Raw genomic sequence first — 13,278 nt, forward strand, 5'->3', positions numbered from 1 at the left:
TTGGTGGTTATGTAGAATGGATGATGAGTTGGTGCAAGAAAGTTTGACACATATAGCATTGCATGAGCTACGGATATTGACGTCCCAAAGTGAACGGATACCTATGCATATTGGTGGGGAAACGGGGAGTCAATGGATTCATATGATGCTGACAGGCCATTATAATTTGTGCAAAGAACAACTTCGGCTAAGTAGAGAAATATTTATAAGTCTTGCTAATGTCCTCAGAGCACAACAATTGTTGACAGATGGTACTGGTAAACATATACACATTGAAGAGTAACTTGGGATAGGTTTGTACATGCTTGCCAAACCTGCTTCCATTCGTGATACTGCTGAAAGATTTCAACATAAGGTATCTACTATTTCAAGGTAAATCCACAAAGTGTTAGAGGCATTGTAGACATTGTTAACTCAAATATTTTGACCTTATCAAAGTTTGAATGAAACACCTCCTGAAATTCAAAACAACAACAAATACTGGCCTTTCTTAAAGGTACTCATTCACATTAAATTTACAAGATGATTAGTGTGTCCATGTAATGACCATGTTAACTTTTGTTCTTAGGATTGTGTTGGTGCCATTGATGGTACCCTCATACATGCGGTTGGTTCCAATACTGTGGGCAAGGCCTATAGAGATAGAAAAGGGCACAAATCATGGAATGTGATGGCAGTGTGTTCACATAACATGTTGTTTACTCACATCAACGTAGGCTACGAAGGCAGTGCACATGATAGCACCGTTTGGAAGAGAAGTTTAGGAGATGCAAGAATGGGATTCCCTCATCCACCGCCTGGTTCAAACTAAATGACATTTTCATGAATAAAATAGGAAAATCCATTAGTTTTGTAAACTAACATTATGATTATTGCAGAGGAAAATACTATGTAGCCGATTCAGCGTATCCTAATACACTCGGGTACTTGAGTTCACATACAGGGCGTGATTTGAGGTATCATTTGCCTGATTTCAAGAGAACAGGTCCTCCACAAGGAAAGTTTGAGCATTTCATTTACCTACACTCGTCTTGTCGAAATGTAATTGAGCGGATGTTTGCGATTATGAAAAATAGGTGGAACAACCTAAATCGATGCCGCAAATGGAATTACGTTTTCAGTTGCAAATAATCGTTGCTTGTTGTACTCTACACAATTTTATTCGTTTACATGAACTAGGGATTCCATTCATGCACTAAGTTGAAGTCATGGAGCAAACAGAAGATCATACTATGTACAATCCTAACAAAAAAGTACCTATGGATATTGTACGACAAGAAATAACTGATCAAATATGGGAGTCAGTTCAGAGGAATGCCGAGGTAATGGAGCATCTTGGTGGACAAGAAGAAGACGAAGAACTAACCGATTATGAAAATTAATTTAAGTTGTGTAGTACTCTCATTTTGTCAAGGAGTTTAACAGTAGAAATGTGTATCAAAAAGATATAACCATTTGAACAATGAATTGTATCAATAATAATATTATTATTATTATTATTATTATTATTATTATTATTATTATTATTATTATCATTAAATGTTATTTTTAAAGATTATTATTATTATTATTATTATTATTATATTATTAGTATTATTGTTGTTGTTGTTATTATTATTATTATTAATATTATTGTCGTTGTTGTAATAAAAGCTTAAAAGAATGAAATTTGGCTTTATATCATTAGCAATATCATTAGACATAAACTGAACTAAACTGAACTGAACTAATTAGAGCTGAACTAAACTGAAAATAAACGTATGAGAACAGGCCCTTATAAAACCCTTTCTTGTTGCTTTTCTAATCAGAAGTAGAATCCATCAAGCTTTTAAGTACATACTTGCACAAATAGTACTCCTTGATTTCATTACAATCTTTGAATGAACATAGGATCTTGCAATGACAGGTGATGCTTTGGCTGCTTTTCATCAAACAGTTTACAGCGAGCACAATGAAATCAATGAGGAAAATTTCATTTGCTTCACCCGAGTTTGTTGAATAGCAGGTGATTTTGAAGCCTTCTTCTTCCTCTTTTTCTTGTCCTTCTCTTTTTCCTGTTCTTCAAGTGCATACTTTCCCAAAATCAAGTGAGTTTTTGGGCTTCCAGAAGTGATGATATATGCTTGGGAAATTCTCAATGGTAGCCCCCTGTTTTTGCTTATTTCCAATGGTAGCCAATTTTTTTTTCGATTATCTTTGGTAGCCCTCTACTGTTAAAAACTTACATCCGTAATCTTATTAAGCCTAAAACCATTAACTAACGGTTAACTTTAACCATGGTCAACTTTTTTTGTCTCTATTCAACCATTCTCTTTCCATAGCTTCCCTTCTTTCATGGCTTCCAGCCTGCCACCACCCAACCCCAAAACCCCCACGACAACAAGCCAACCACTACCCCTATCTTCTATCTATCCCTAAAAATACCACAACAGGCAGCCGCCGACGCCCGCCAAAGCCCAGCCACAACCGCAACCAATTGATAGCTTGATGCCCAACCACGGCTGCAGCAGCCCCCTGCCCCGCCCTTAAATTTACCGACTTGCTGCCACTGCTGCTAGTTTGAGCGTCGTAGTAGATTGACTGAGCACCCTACCTACCCGCAGCAATGACTAACGGCGTGGCTAGGCACGCCATTGGGATCTGGGTTGGGGTTGGGGTCGGGGTCGGGGTTTGGAGAGAAAGAAAGGGTCGGGGTTAGTTAGGGGAAACATCGTGGGGTCTGATTTCGATTGCCGGCATGAGGGGTTGTTTCGAAGGTGGACGGAGGGATTGGGGATGTTGGTCGACGGTGGTCGGTAGGTGGTTCCTGGGATGCTTGTCAATGGAGGTCAAGGCTGGTTGGGGATGGGTATTTTATTTTCTTAATAATTTAATTTTTAAAATTAAAATAGTTAACATTTTTTTCCTTTTTTTTTTGAATAGTTTAACCTTAGTTGAGTAGAAAGTTAGATTTAACGGAAAAATCATCATTAAGGTCACGGTTGTAAAATAATGAAAGTTTAGGGCTACCAAAGATAATCGAAAAAAAAATTGGCTACCATTGGAAATAAGCAAAAATAGGGGGCTACCATTGAGAATTTCCCTATATGATTTTCTCCACCTTCACATTCAATTTTAAAATATAAGTACCAAATATAAGAATAATGAATATACTTAAATTAATAATGAACATCATTTAATGTATAATGAACTTTAATAAACTGAACATATTTTAACCTTGTTAAAAGACTTTCTTGCTTTTCCTCCTTATCAGATTCAGCTATTTCTTAACTTCTTTCACAACTTTTTCTCCTCTTGGTATTCCATATACCACTTCTACATCATCTTCACAAATCTCAATAGATTTGTTGTAAGGAAAATACAGTATGCAACTGTTTTCTTCAAAGTTCTTCACAAAACCAAGCACATAATTTTTGGTCAATTTGTGCCAAGTTAACATCTAGTATAGGTCCAAACCCCATTTGAACAACAAGTTCTCTTTGAGCTGGACTCAAATGATTCACAAAAGTCATGAATTTGAAATGTCCAACTCTAACACCTAATCTGTCTTTTTCATCATTCAATATATTCTCATCATCATCATCTAAATTCACCACTTTAACTTCATCATCATCAGTTTCTGGTTCTCTTTTTTTTTCCTCAACTTTTTCCTCCTTCAATATCTTCAACTCTTTTTTTAATTCCCTCAACCCCTTCTCCTTTAACTCGTTCTCCTTGTCCTTTTTCTTTGGATTTGCTTTTGATTTTTTTGAACTTTGTCCTTCATCTTTTCCTCCCTTCATCTCCTTCATTAACTCCTTCTCTTTCAAATTCTTTTGTTCCTATTTCTTATTAGGAGATTTCTTAACACCTTCATCTGCAATTCTTTTTTCCTTTTCCTTCTTTTCACTTTCTCCTAATTTCTTTTTGAAAGAAACATGTTTCCTTCTCTTTTGTGTTCTACCAAAAAAAAAAAAAAAAAATAATGAATAAATTCATTGCACAAAATGAACATAAATAATCATTTAATGAATATAGACCGGAATTGAAGTTTTTCTTACTTAGCAACAACCATTAAAAGAGATTCATGTTCAAAAGCAATAGCAAGTTCTACAAGTCGATTTTGAGGTATAATTCTGTGGATATAAGAATGAATATCAAAACAAATAAAATGAATAAACGTTATTAGTAATATTTTTTTCTCACTCTGTTTCTTATTCAGTAGGTTTTGTAGAAGAATTTTCTTGTTCTTTAAAACCTTGATTATATATCATCTTGTTCAGAAACAGTATGATTCAGTTATGATGGTTTTGGTCTATGTTTAGAAACAGTAAGCTTCAGTTATGATGGTTCTGGTTTAGAAGGTACATTTTCATTGATGTGTCCAATTAAAAACTAGTCAGTATATATATTATTGCTTTGCAAGTCCAAAATAGTGCACATAAAAAATTAAAATATGCACAACAAAAGAAACACAATGAATTTATAATTTTTAAAATTGCACAAGTTTAAGGCAATACATAACTAAATTGGAAGTGCAAATTGAACATTCTATTTTGAAAACTGAACAAGATCTATTAAACAATGAATATCAACAAAACATAAATGAAATTTATCAAATATTAAATAAAATGCTTACACTTGTTTGCTATTTTCAACAGAAGGTTGATCAACACTACCTTCTTTAGGTTGTCTAATACCTTTTTCTCTATATATAAATTGGAATACACAATTAGTAAAGTCTATATCATAAAATCGAAAAAAAAACTAAGAAAAATATTGTGTCTGAGTCCGTTCTACTAACAGGCCCACGCGCAGCCTGAATAATAAATATCAATGATTTTTTGATTTTTTTTTTCAAAAAAAACAAAATTCTTCCAACATTCCGCCTTTCTCCTTCTTCTTCTTCCCCACGTTTTCTGCAGTTACACTCCATTACTATCAACTTAACTACATTTTCCCTAAAATTTCGCATCACTCCTTCATTTTCTAGCTTATATTTTACTTGCATGTACTTAATTTTTATTTTTTTTACATAAACCCTAATTTTCGTCTTCCTCAACTACATTAATGGTTGACCTTCCCCCTGTTGATGATTCTTCTCCTTTAAAAGTTTATATGAAACGAACTAAACGATCATCAAAACAGCCTCCGAAGATAGTTGAAATGGCAGAAAGGTTAATAAATTTCTTAGTTATTTTTAGGTTATTCTTTTAAAAAAAAAATTGTCAGTCATTTATTTTTTTTGTTCTTGTTCTTGTTTAGTAGGGATGATTCACAGCATCCGAAGAAGCGTGGTCCTAAACAAGGTTCTAAACGAAGTCGATCAGTGAGGTGTGATATTCGAAATAAATTCTTTTAAATTCGGAAAAATATTGTTTGTATATTCAGATGCACGCCAGGTGTTCGATAAATGTAAACTGTTGTTTTTACTTTTAATATTCTTGTGTAGGATTACGTTATTTTGATGTAATTACATTTGTTGTAATTTTGATTATTTTGAGGATTGACTATTATATAGTCGGGAATTATATTTTTTGTATCAGAAATAAGCATTTTATTATATTATCTTTAATTGTATTATTTTATTTTGATAATAGTATATGTTTTTCAGGATTTAGATGATTTTCATCAGAAATTAAGTTTTTGTTGTCTGTATTGAAATTACTTTATTAATGAATAATTTATGTTATTTTTGATAATAGTTTATTTTAGTCAGGATTTAGATGATTTCCATCAGACATTAACTTCTTGTTGTCAGTATTTTATTACTTCATTCATGAATAATGTATCTTCAATCAGTATTAAGCTTATTTTGGTCAAAATTTAAGTTAATTTTGTCAGGAAAAAGATATGTAGTCTCATAAATAAGATTGCTTTTATCAAGGATAACATATTATTGTCAGCAATAATTAAGTTCTATTTTTTATCAGGATTAATATTTTTTTTTTCATAAATGAAGATATTATTGACAGAAAAAATATAATTATGCTCAGAAATAAGATTATTTAAATTAGGTCTAAGATATGTGTCATTACATTTCATATTGCTTTCATCAGGTTTAACATTATGCTTGTCAGGAAAAAGATAATTATGCTAAGAAATAAGTTTACTATCATCAGGGATTTTTATCAGGAATAAGTTTGTCTTATTCATCTTTTTTATTTTTCGGTGCTCTTACTGAAGATGATATTTCAGACCTTGAAATTGGTACTAAATCTGGTCCTAGTTATCTTTGTATAATTATGGAAGATTTTAGTGATGAGCAAAAGAAGGATGTTATAGAGATTGGTTTTGGTGGATTGCTTCATATGAATTTGCAGGAAAATATCAGTCATTAGTTGTATAACTATATAGTAACTCATTATAATCCTCATGCTAGAAATCTTATTGTTGGTAAAGGAACATGCAATTCATATTAATAGTTCTGATATTGCTGATGTGTTGGGTATTCCTTTTACTGATATACCTGTGAAAGAGATTTCTAAAAACAAGAAATCAATCAATCCTGATGAATATTTGAATATAGAGTGGAGGAGGTTTTTGGGTTTGGATATAGAGGATGACTCTGAACAGGGAAATGAAGCTGAAGCACAGAAGCAAAAGAAGAGGAAAACAGAAGAAAAAGCTGTTCAGGGTAGGAAGAAGAAGAAGACATATGTCAACATTCTTATAAGATGTTGTTTGAGAAATATTGACATGGTGGTGCTGAATTTTAAAAGCTGTTTGTTATGTTTGCTGTGTCTACATTCCTGACTCCAATTGGTGATAAGTTTCCTAATTTTAATATCATCAAGTCTTTAGAAGATGTGCGTTTCATTAAGTCCTTCAATTGGGCTGGTTATGTTATGGACTTCTTATGTGGGTCAATAGCAGATTTTCAAGCCTTTATTTTGAAAAAAATAAAAGTAAAGGAGTTGAAAACAAAATCTAAACAAGTAAATGGCTGTCTAGTTGCTTTTGTAATTGCATTTTTACAAAAGTTTGAGTTTAGGATAACTTTACATCGCAAGCCATATTTCATTACACCAAAATCTAGTATAAGAAACGCAAGATATAAAACGGTTAGCTTTGATAACCGTTCTATAAAACTATATAGAACGTATATGTCTTACAACCGTTTTATAAGTAAAAGAATATAGAACTGTTACCTGCCTAACCGTTTTATAAGTAAAAGAATATAGAACTGCTACCTACCTAACCGTTCATCATTGTACTCACCCATAAAAAAAATTATTAAATTAAAAATAATTAAAAGATGGAGAACGGTGCTCTTCCTCATCAACCGTTGAATATTGCCACCCATTTTGGCCATTAATAGTTATTCCTTTTTATTTAAAATTTTGTATTTGAATCAGTTTTAATTCCAATTACTTTTTAAAAAGATAAAGTTAAACAAACCATCCAAACACCTATCCCTTCATGTAACCTTCAACCGCCACCTCTTATTTTCTGGGTTTTTTTTTTGTTTTCTCATTCAACTAATCACATGAATCTTAACCTCTTTCATTAGAAACATCACCACTCTATCCCCTATAATCACCGAGATGCAATCAAATAGAGATGCTGAAGAGAAAAGGAAACAATATATGCAGAAGTAATGTGCCTCGTTATCAATTGGGGGATTTCCAAGTACAATTATCCCTTTAATTACCTTTTGTATTGTACTTTTTAAGTTGAATATTTCAATTATAGAACCTAATTTTGTTAGTTAATCTTCCATTTGATTTTTTTTGTTTGATTAATCAAGGATTTCATGTGTTTCATGTGTTTCATTTGTTGATTTTGCTGTGTTTAGCGGTAACTTGATGTGCGGAATCGAAAAGCATTGAAGTTGAGCAAGATAATTGCAAGTTGCCACTAAACTATGCGTAAGAGCAACGGATCTCTGTAATCAATTTTTTTTCTTTTTATATTGATAATTAGATAGTTGAATATCATTGTTTCGTTGTATATTTCTGCTATCTGCAAATTAATTCCAATACATCCAATTCATATATTGCATTTTAGTGATTATTAATATTGTACTATGTGTATGTATCGCACTTTTCTTCTAATTGATTGCAAATTCCTTTGTGTAGTCTTTTACACTTCGTATAAGTGAGTTTTATTTCATCAAATTTGAGATTAATATTCTTGATCGAAATATACTTTTTTTTTCTTAGAAATTAATTCTAATCATATATTTAGTTTGAATTATCACTTATACAAATTTGTTGTTTGTTTTGCAGGTTTACGAGTATCAAAGAAATGAGTACTAGAATAGTTAAGAAGAATGGAAGATTTTTTTTTTTTTAATCTTTGTTGTTCTTGTTATAGTAAATGACTAATTTCTTGCAGTTATTAGTTTGCAAAATATAATTGTATTTGTGATTTTTTTTTTCCAATTTTAAATTCGATCTCATTGTATTTACTTTTTGAAAATTATCCTAAAAATATACGAAGTAGCTGTAAATCTATGAAAAAGATTCTCAATTAAGTAATTAATAATTAATTTTTTTTTAATAATATATGAGGATACATAACAGCTCTCTTACATCAAGGGAAACAAAACAGTTAAGTAGGATAACCGTTGTATATTCCTTCTTTCTTTTTTGATTTTAGGAAGAGAAAAGAGAACGGTTGTTCCTAAGAACCGCTCTCTATTATTCAGCATATTTCTCTAAACTTTATACATCGCTTAGCAGAAGAACGGTTGTAAGGCGTTCTAAAATGCCTCTTTTAACCGTTCTCTAATCCCTTTTTTGTAGTAGTGTTTTGAACTGGAGTTGTGATGAGAGTTTGAATGAGAGGCTTAAGTCTGTTGCAGAAAATATGGATTATGGTATTGTGAAACTGTACCCTTCTGCCATACCAAAACAATATGCTGGCAAATCTGAACAGGCTCTTCTTAAATCTTTAAGGCTGGACAGTATTGAATTTAAGATTGAAGACAGTGATGAAGATGAATATTTGGATGAAAGGCAAGTTGAAAAGAAGGAAAAAAAAGAAGGAAGATCAGGTACAATCTACTAGCTTTGAATTGAAGGATATAGATGACAAAGCTAGATATGTAATGTACAAGATTCCTATAGAGTTTCCTACTGATGCTGAGATTGATAATATGGATATCGATGTAAGTTTAAAATTCCATCTTTTGATTATATTTTTAGATTTTGTATAATTTGCTTTTATCATAATCAACATTAATATTGTTTGTTAGAAATTAGATTACTATTATCAGCAATAAGAAACTGTTAGTCAGGAATATGGTAAATTTGGTCAGGAAATGAAATTAATATATTAAGGTTATTCTTGATTTATTTACATGCTGTAATTTGATAATACATTATTATTGTCAGGATTTACTATCATATTATCAGGAATTATATACTTTCTATAAGAAATTAGCATTATCTAATATTATCCTTAATTCTATTATTTATTTTGATTATAGTATATGTTTGTCAGGATTTAAATTCTTTTCATCAGAAATTAAGTTGTACTTGTCAACAATAAGAAACTATTAGTCAGGAATAAGATAAACACCCTCAGAAATTAGATTACTATTATCAGCAATAAGAAACTATTAGTCAGGAATAAGAATTATGTTATTTTCTTACATTTTAGTTATTCATTTTTTATTTTATTTGTTGATTAGCCTGTGAAGAAGAAAATGATGAAATTTGGTCGAGACTTAAAGATTGTATCAGAGAACCAAATAGACTTTGCTATTGATTTGAAGGATGAAGCAAAAACATATTCACAAGAATCTCAATCTCATGGAGAGGATGATTTCTATTCTAATCTTGAATTTTTAGCAAAAATTGATGCAATAGTTGAAGCTGCAATGCAGACTAAAACTTTAGCTACTGATTTGGATCAGTTTGATAAAAAAACTTAAGTCTGATGCAATTGTAAGTTTGATTACATTTATTATTATTATTTTATACTTATTAAAATCATTTAGATATATATCTGATATTATTCTTTATTTTGTATAGGTGAATGATGTTATTTCTGATCTTGGTTTGCAAAAAGATCAAATTGAAGATAAAGAACAAAATTTAGAGGATGCAAACCAAGGAAGCAAGGAACCAGAGAATAAGGCAGATGATTTTAATGGTTTGAATGTTATTAAAGGAACTGATGTTGTTCAAAATTTGGATAGGGAACCAGAATTAGTTGAAGGCACAACACCATCAGAAAAAGAGGTGCATTCAGTTAGTAATGAAGGTCTTCTTAGTTCCACATCACCTCCAAGAACACCAAAGAAACCCAAGGGTCTCAATGAAATATATTCTTCTGCTATGAATGAGAATCAGGCTAGGCTTGTGCAAGAAGGGAGGAGTTTCCTCAAGGGAGATCCTTATTTGCCTAGATTTACTTTATTTACTCCTACTCCTCCTACTTCTCAAGAAGAAAATGCACAAGTTACTGAAAAAGAAAAGAAAATGCAAAAGATAAGGATGATGACAACACATCTAAGGTGTAATATTTGTATTTTAACTCAATAATTTATTTTAATAGTTATTGTATTTAACTATCATATTTTATATAAATAACTGTGTTTATTTTTCTACTTTATTGTATTTATTTTTATTTATATTATTCATATGCTTTTAGTTTTTTACTAAATCTGATGATGTTATTCAGTCTAAAGCTACAGAATAACTTCCTTTAGCTATTTATCAAGGTCATTAGGTTATAATTTTTGTTAAAAATTTTCAGGAATTTAATGGTTTTTGTCAGAAATTATATATATTTTTGTAAGGAATTCTAAGTGAATTAGAATTAGATTGAGTTAGTCAAGAATAAAATTGTCATTGTCAGGAATTAAATTATTTTTGTCAGGAATTACATTATTTATGTTAGGAATTAGATTGAGTTAGTCAGGATTAAACTTGTGGTATTCAGGAATTAGATTGAGTTAATCAGGAATTAGATTGAGTTAATCAGGAATAATCTTGTCACTGTTAGGAATTAGATTGTGTTAGTCAGGAATAAACTTGTGGTAGTCAGGAATTAGATTGAGTTAATCAGGAATAAACTTGTCATTGTTAGGAATTAGATTGTGTTAGTCAGGAATAAACTTGTGGTAGTCAGGAAATAGATTGTATTATTTAGGAATAAACTTGTGTTAGTCAGGAATAAACTTGTGATAGTCAGGAAATAGATTGTGTTAGTCAGGAATAAACTTGTCATAGTCAGGAATTAAACTACTTTTGTTATGATTTATATTATTGACGGGAGAAGAAACGGTAGGTCGTTGGGCTACCTCCCCACCCAATCAAACAAAATTTATAAACTCAACAAACCCCTATAGGAGTATAGTAGTAAGTCGAGGTCGAACCCAAGGGAATGGAAATTGAATGTCTATTGTCTAATGTTAAGCTACTCCGAAGTCAAGTGCGGGGTTTATGGTAAGGACTAAGGCTAAAGCTAATAATGCAAATGAACTAGTATAAAATCAAATGTAATAGGCACTAGGGGAATGGATCCACATGTAATTGCAATAGAGAAGGGTAATTGGGGAGGTCAAACTAACTAAGTCAATTGATATGAGGGAAGATCAAACATGCATCCAAAAGAGCATACCAAGTTATTCTCTTAGAGGTCTAACTAGCGCTAACTACGCTAAACACTAACTAGGAAACATCACAAGATACCTCAATCGTGAAATTGCAAGTCACAAATCAATTGTCCGTATCAAAGTGAGCTTACAATGCAATCTAGTGTATCAATCAAAGATGGCCAAGCTTCAATCAATTACACACATGCACATGAATCATCAACCAAGTTTAATCACATCATCAACTCCATTAATTATGCCCAAATTACTCTAATCCATCACTCATACATGCTTCACCATTACCCTAGCAAGTAAACTACTCACTAGCCATAGAAATTAAGATCAAAACTACACTAATCATCAATTTCATCATCAACATATTAAGAATCAAAAGATCAAATCAAAAATCAATCAAACTTCAATCAAACTTCAATCAAAGATCAAACAATCAACAATCATAATAAAAACAAATGAAATTAACTAAAAACAAAATTATATTGAAATCAAAGATGAAAGATCCTTACAAACTTGATCAAAAGATTAATTACAATGGAGAATTCTTGAACAATCAACCAAAAACCATGAGTTTCTCTCGCTTCAATCTTGAGTTTCTCTCTCTAAAATTCTAATCTAATAAAAGACATAATGAAAAACTTAGCCAAAAATAGAAGGAAATAACCATATATACAAAGGAGAGGTCGGTTATGACGTCCAAAAATAGACCCACGCCGGTGCGGTCGCACGTAGGAGAGAGAAAGGCGCGCACGGAACATACTCAGCTAGGTGCGCCCGCACGCGCCACCTGTGCGGCCGCACATCCCTCGTGTGAGCCCGCACCTATGTGGGTGAACTTCCTTCCTTCTTCGTCCTAGCTCATCCGGTGCACACACCATTGGTGATGGTGATGGGGAACGAAGTAGGCAGCAACTTTCTTGGTATTTTTGGTGAACACAAGGCATGAAAGGTGCACACACAAGGTCTTGGAGCTTGCTCTTCGGGTCCCTCTTTACTTGGAGCTCTTTGCGCTAGCATAAGGCATCAAAAGCGATGATAACCATTGAAAGGAAGCTCGGGAATCCTTGGACAATCGATCATAACCTACAAACAAAAGAGAACACGCAAATAATAGAGAAAAACAACAAATAAACTAGAAAATGCACAAAATAAAGAAACTAACTATGAAAAACACAAAATGAAGAAATCAACAGTAAAGCTAAAGAAAACTAAAGAAAAGAGTTATAAAATGAAATGAAATTCATCCAAAAAGAGATCAAATGAGTGCCATAAATGTTACTCATCAAATTCCCCCAAGCTAAACTTTTGCTCGTCCTCGAGCAAAACAAAGCAAGAAAGATCAAGGATGAAAAATTTATTGAAAATGAAAAAAAAAACTCAAGATAAGAATATGCACTAAGACTCACTGTAGGAATCACGGTTGCTTTTAGCTACAACAAGCCCTTTAAACCCCAAAGTCGCCTATGAGGACGAGTGAGGTCTCGTAAGGGTATCCTAAGAGTTTGACCCATAACTCTCCACCAAACATCAATGAGGCAAACCATAAAAAGAAAAGAAAAGAAAATGAAAACAAAACCTTTGCAAAATGAATGAAAATCTTTCTCAAGTAATTAAGGTATGCACTTTTCAAGATATCTAAGGTTGATTGAAACATAGGGTATGCTAGGCATAGGAACTAGACATCACAATCCACGTTCATCCCAAACAATATTACCGCTTTCTCCCCACTAGTC

Source organism: Chenopodium album, chromosome 21 (genome assembly GCF_948465745.1).
Source record: "Chenopodium album chromosome 21, dcCheAlbu1.1, whole genome shotgun sequence".
Classification (NCBI taxonomy): domain Eukaryota; kingdom Viridiplantae; phylum Streptophyta; class Magnoliopsida; order Caryophyllales; family Amaranthaceae; genus Chenopodium; species Chenopodium album.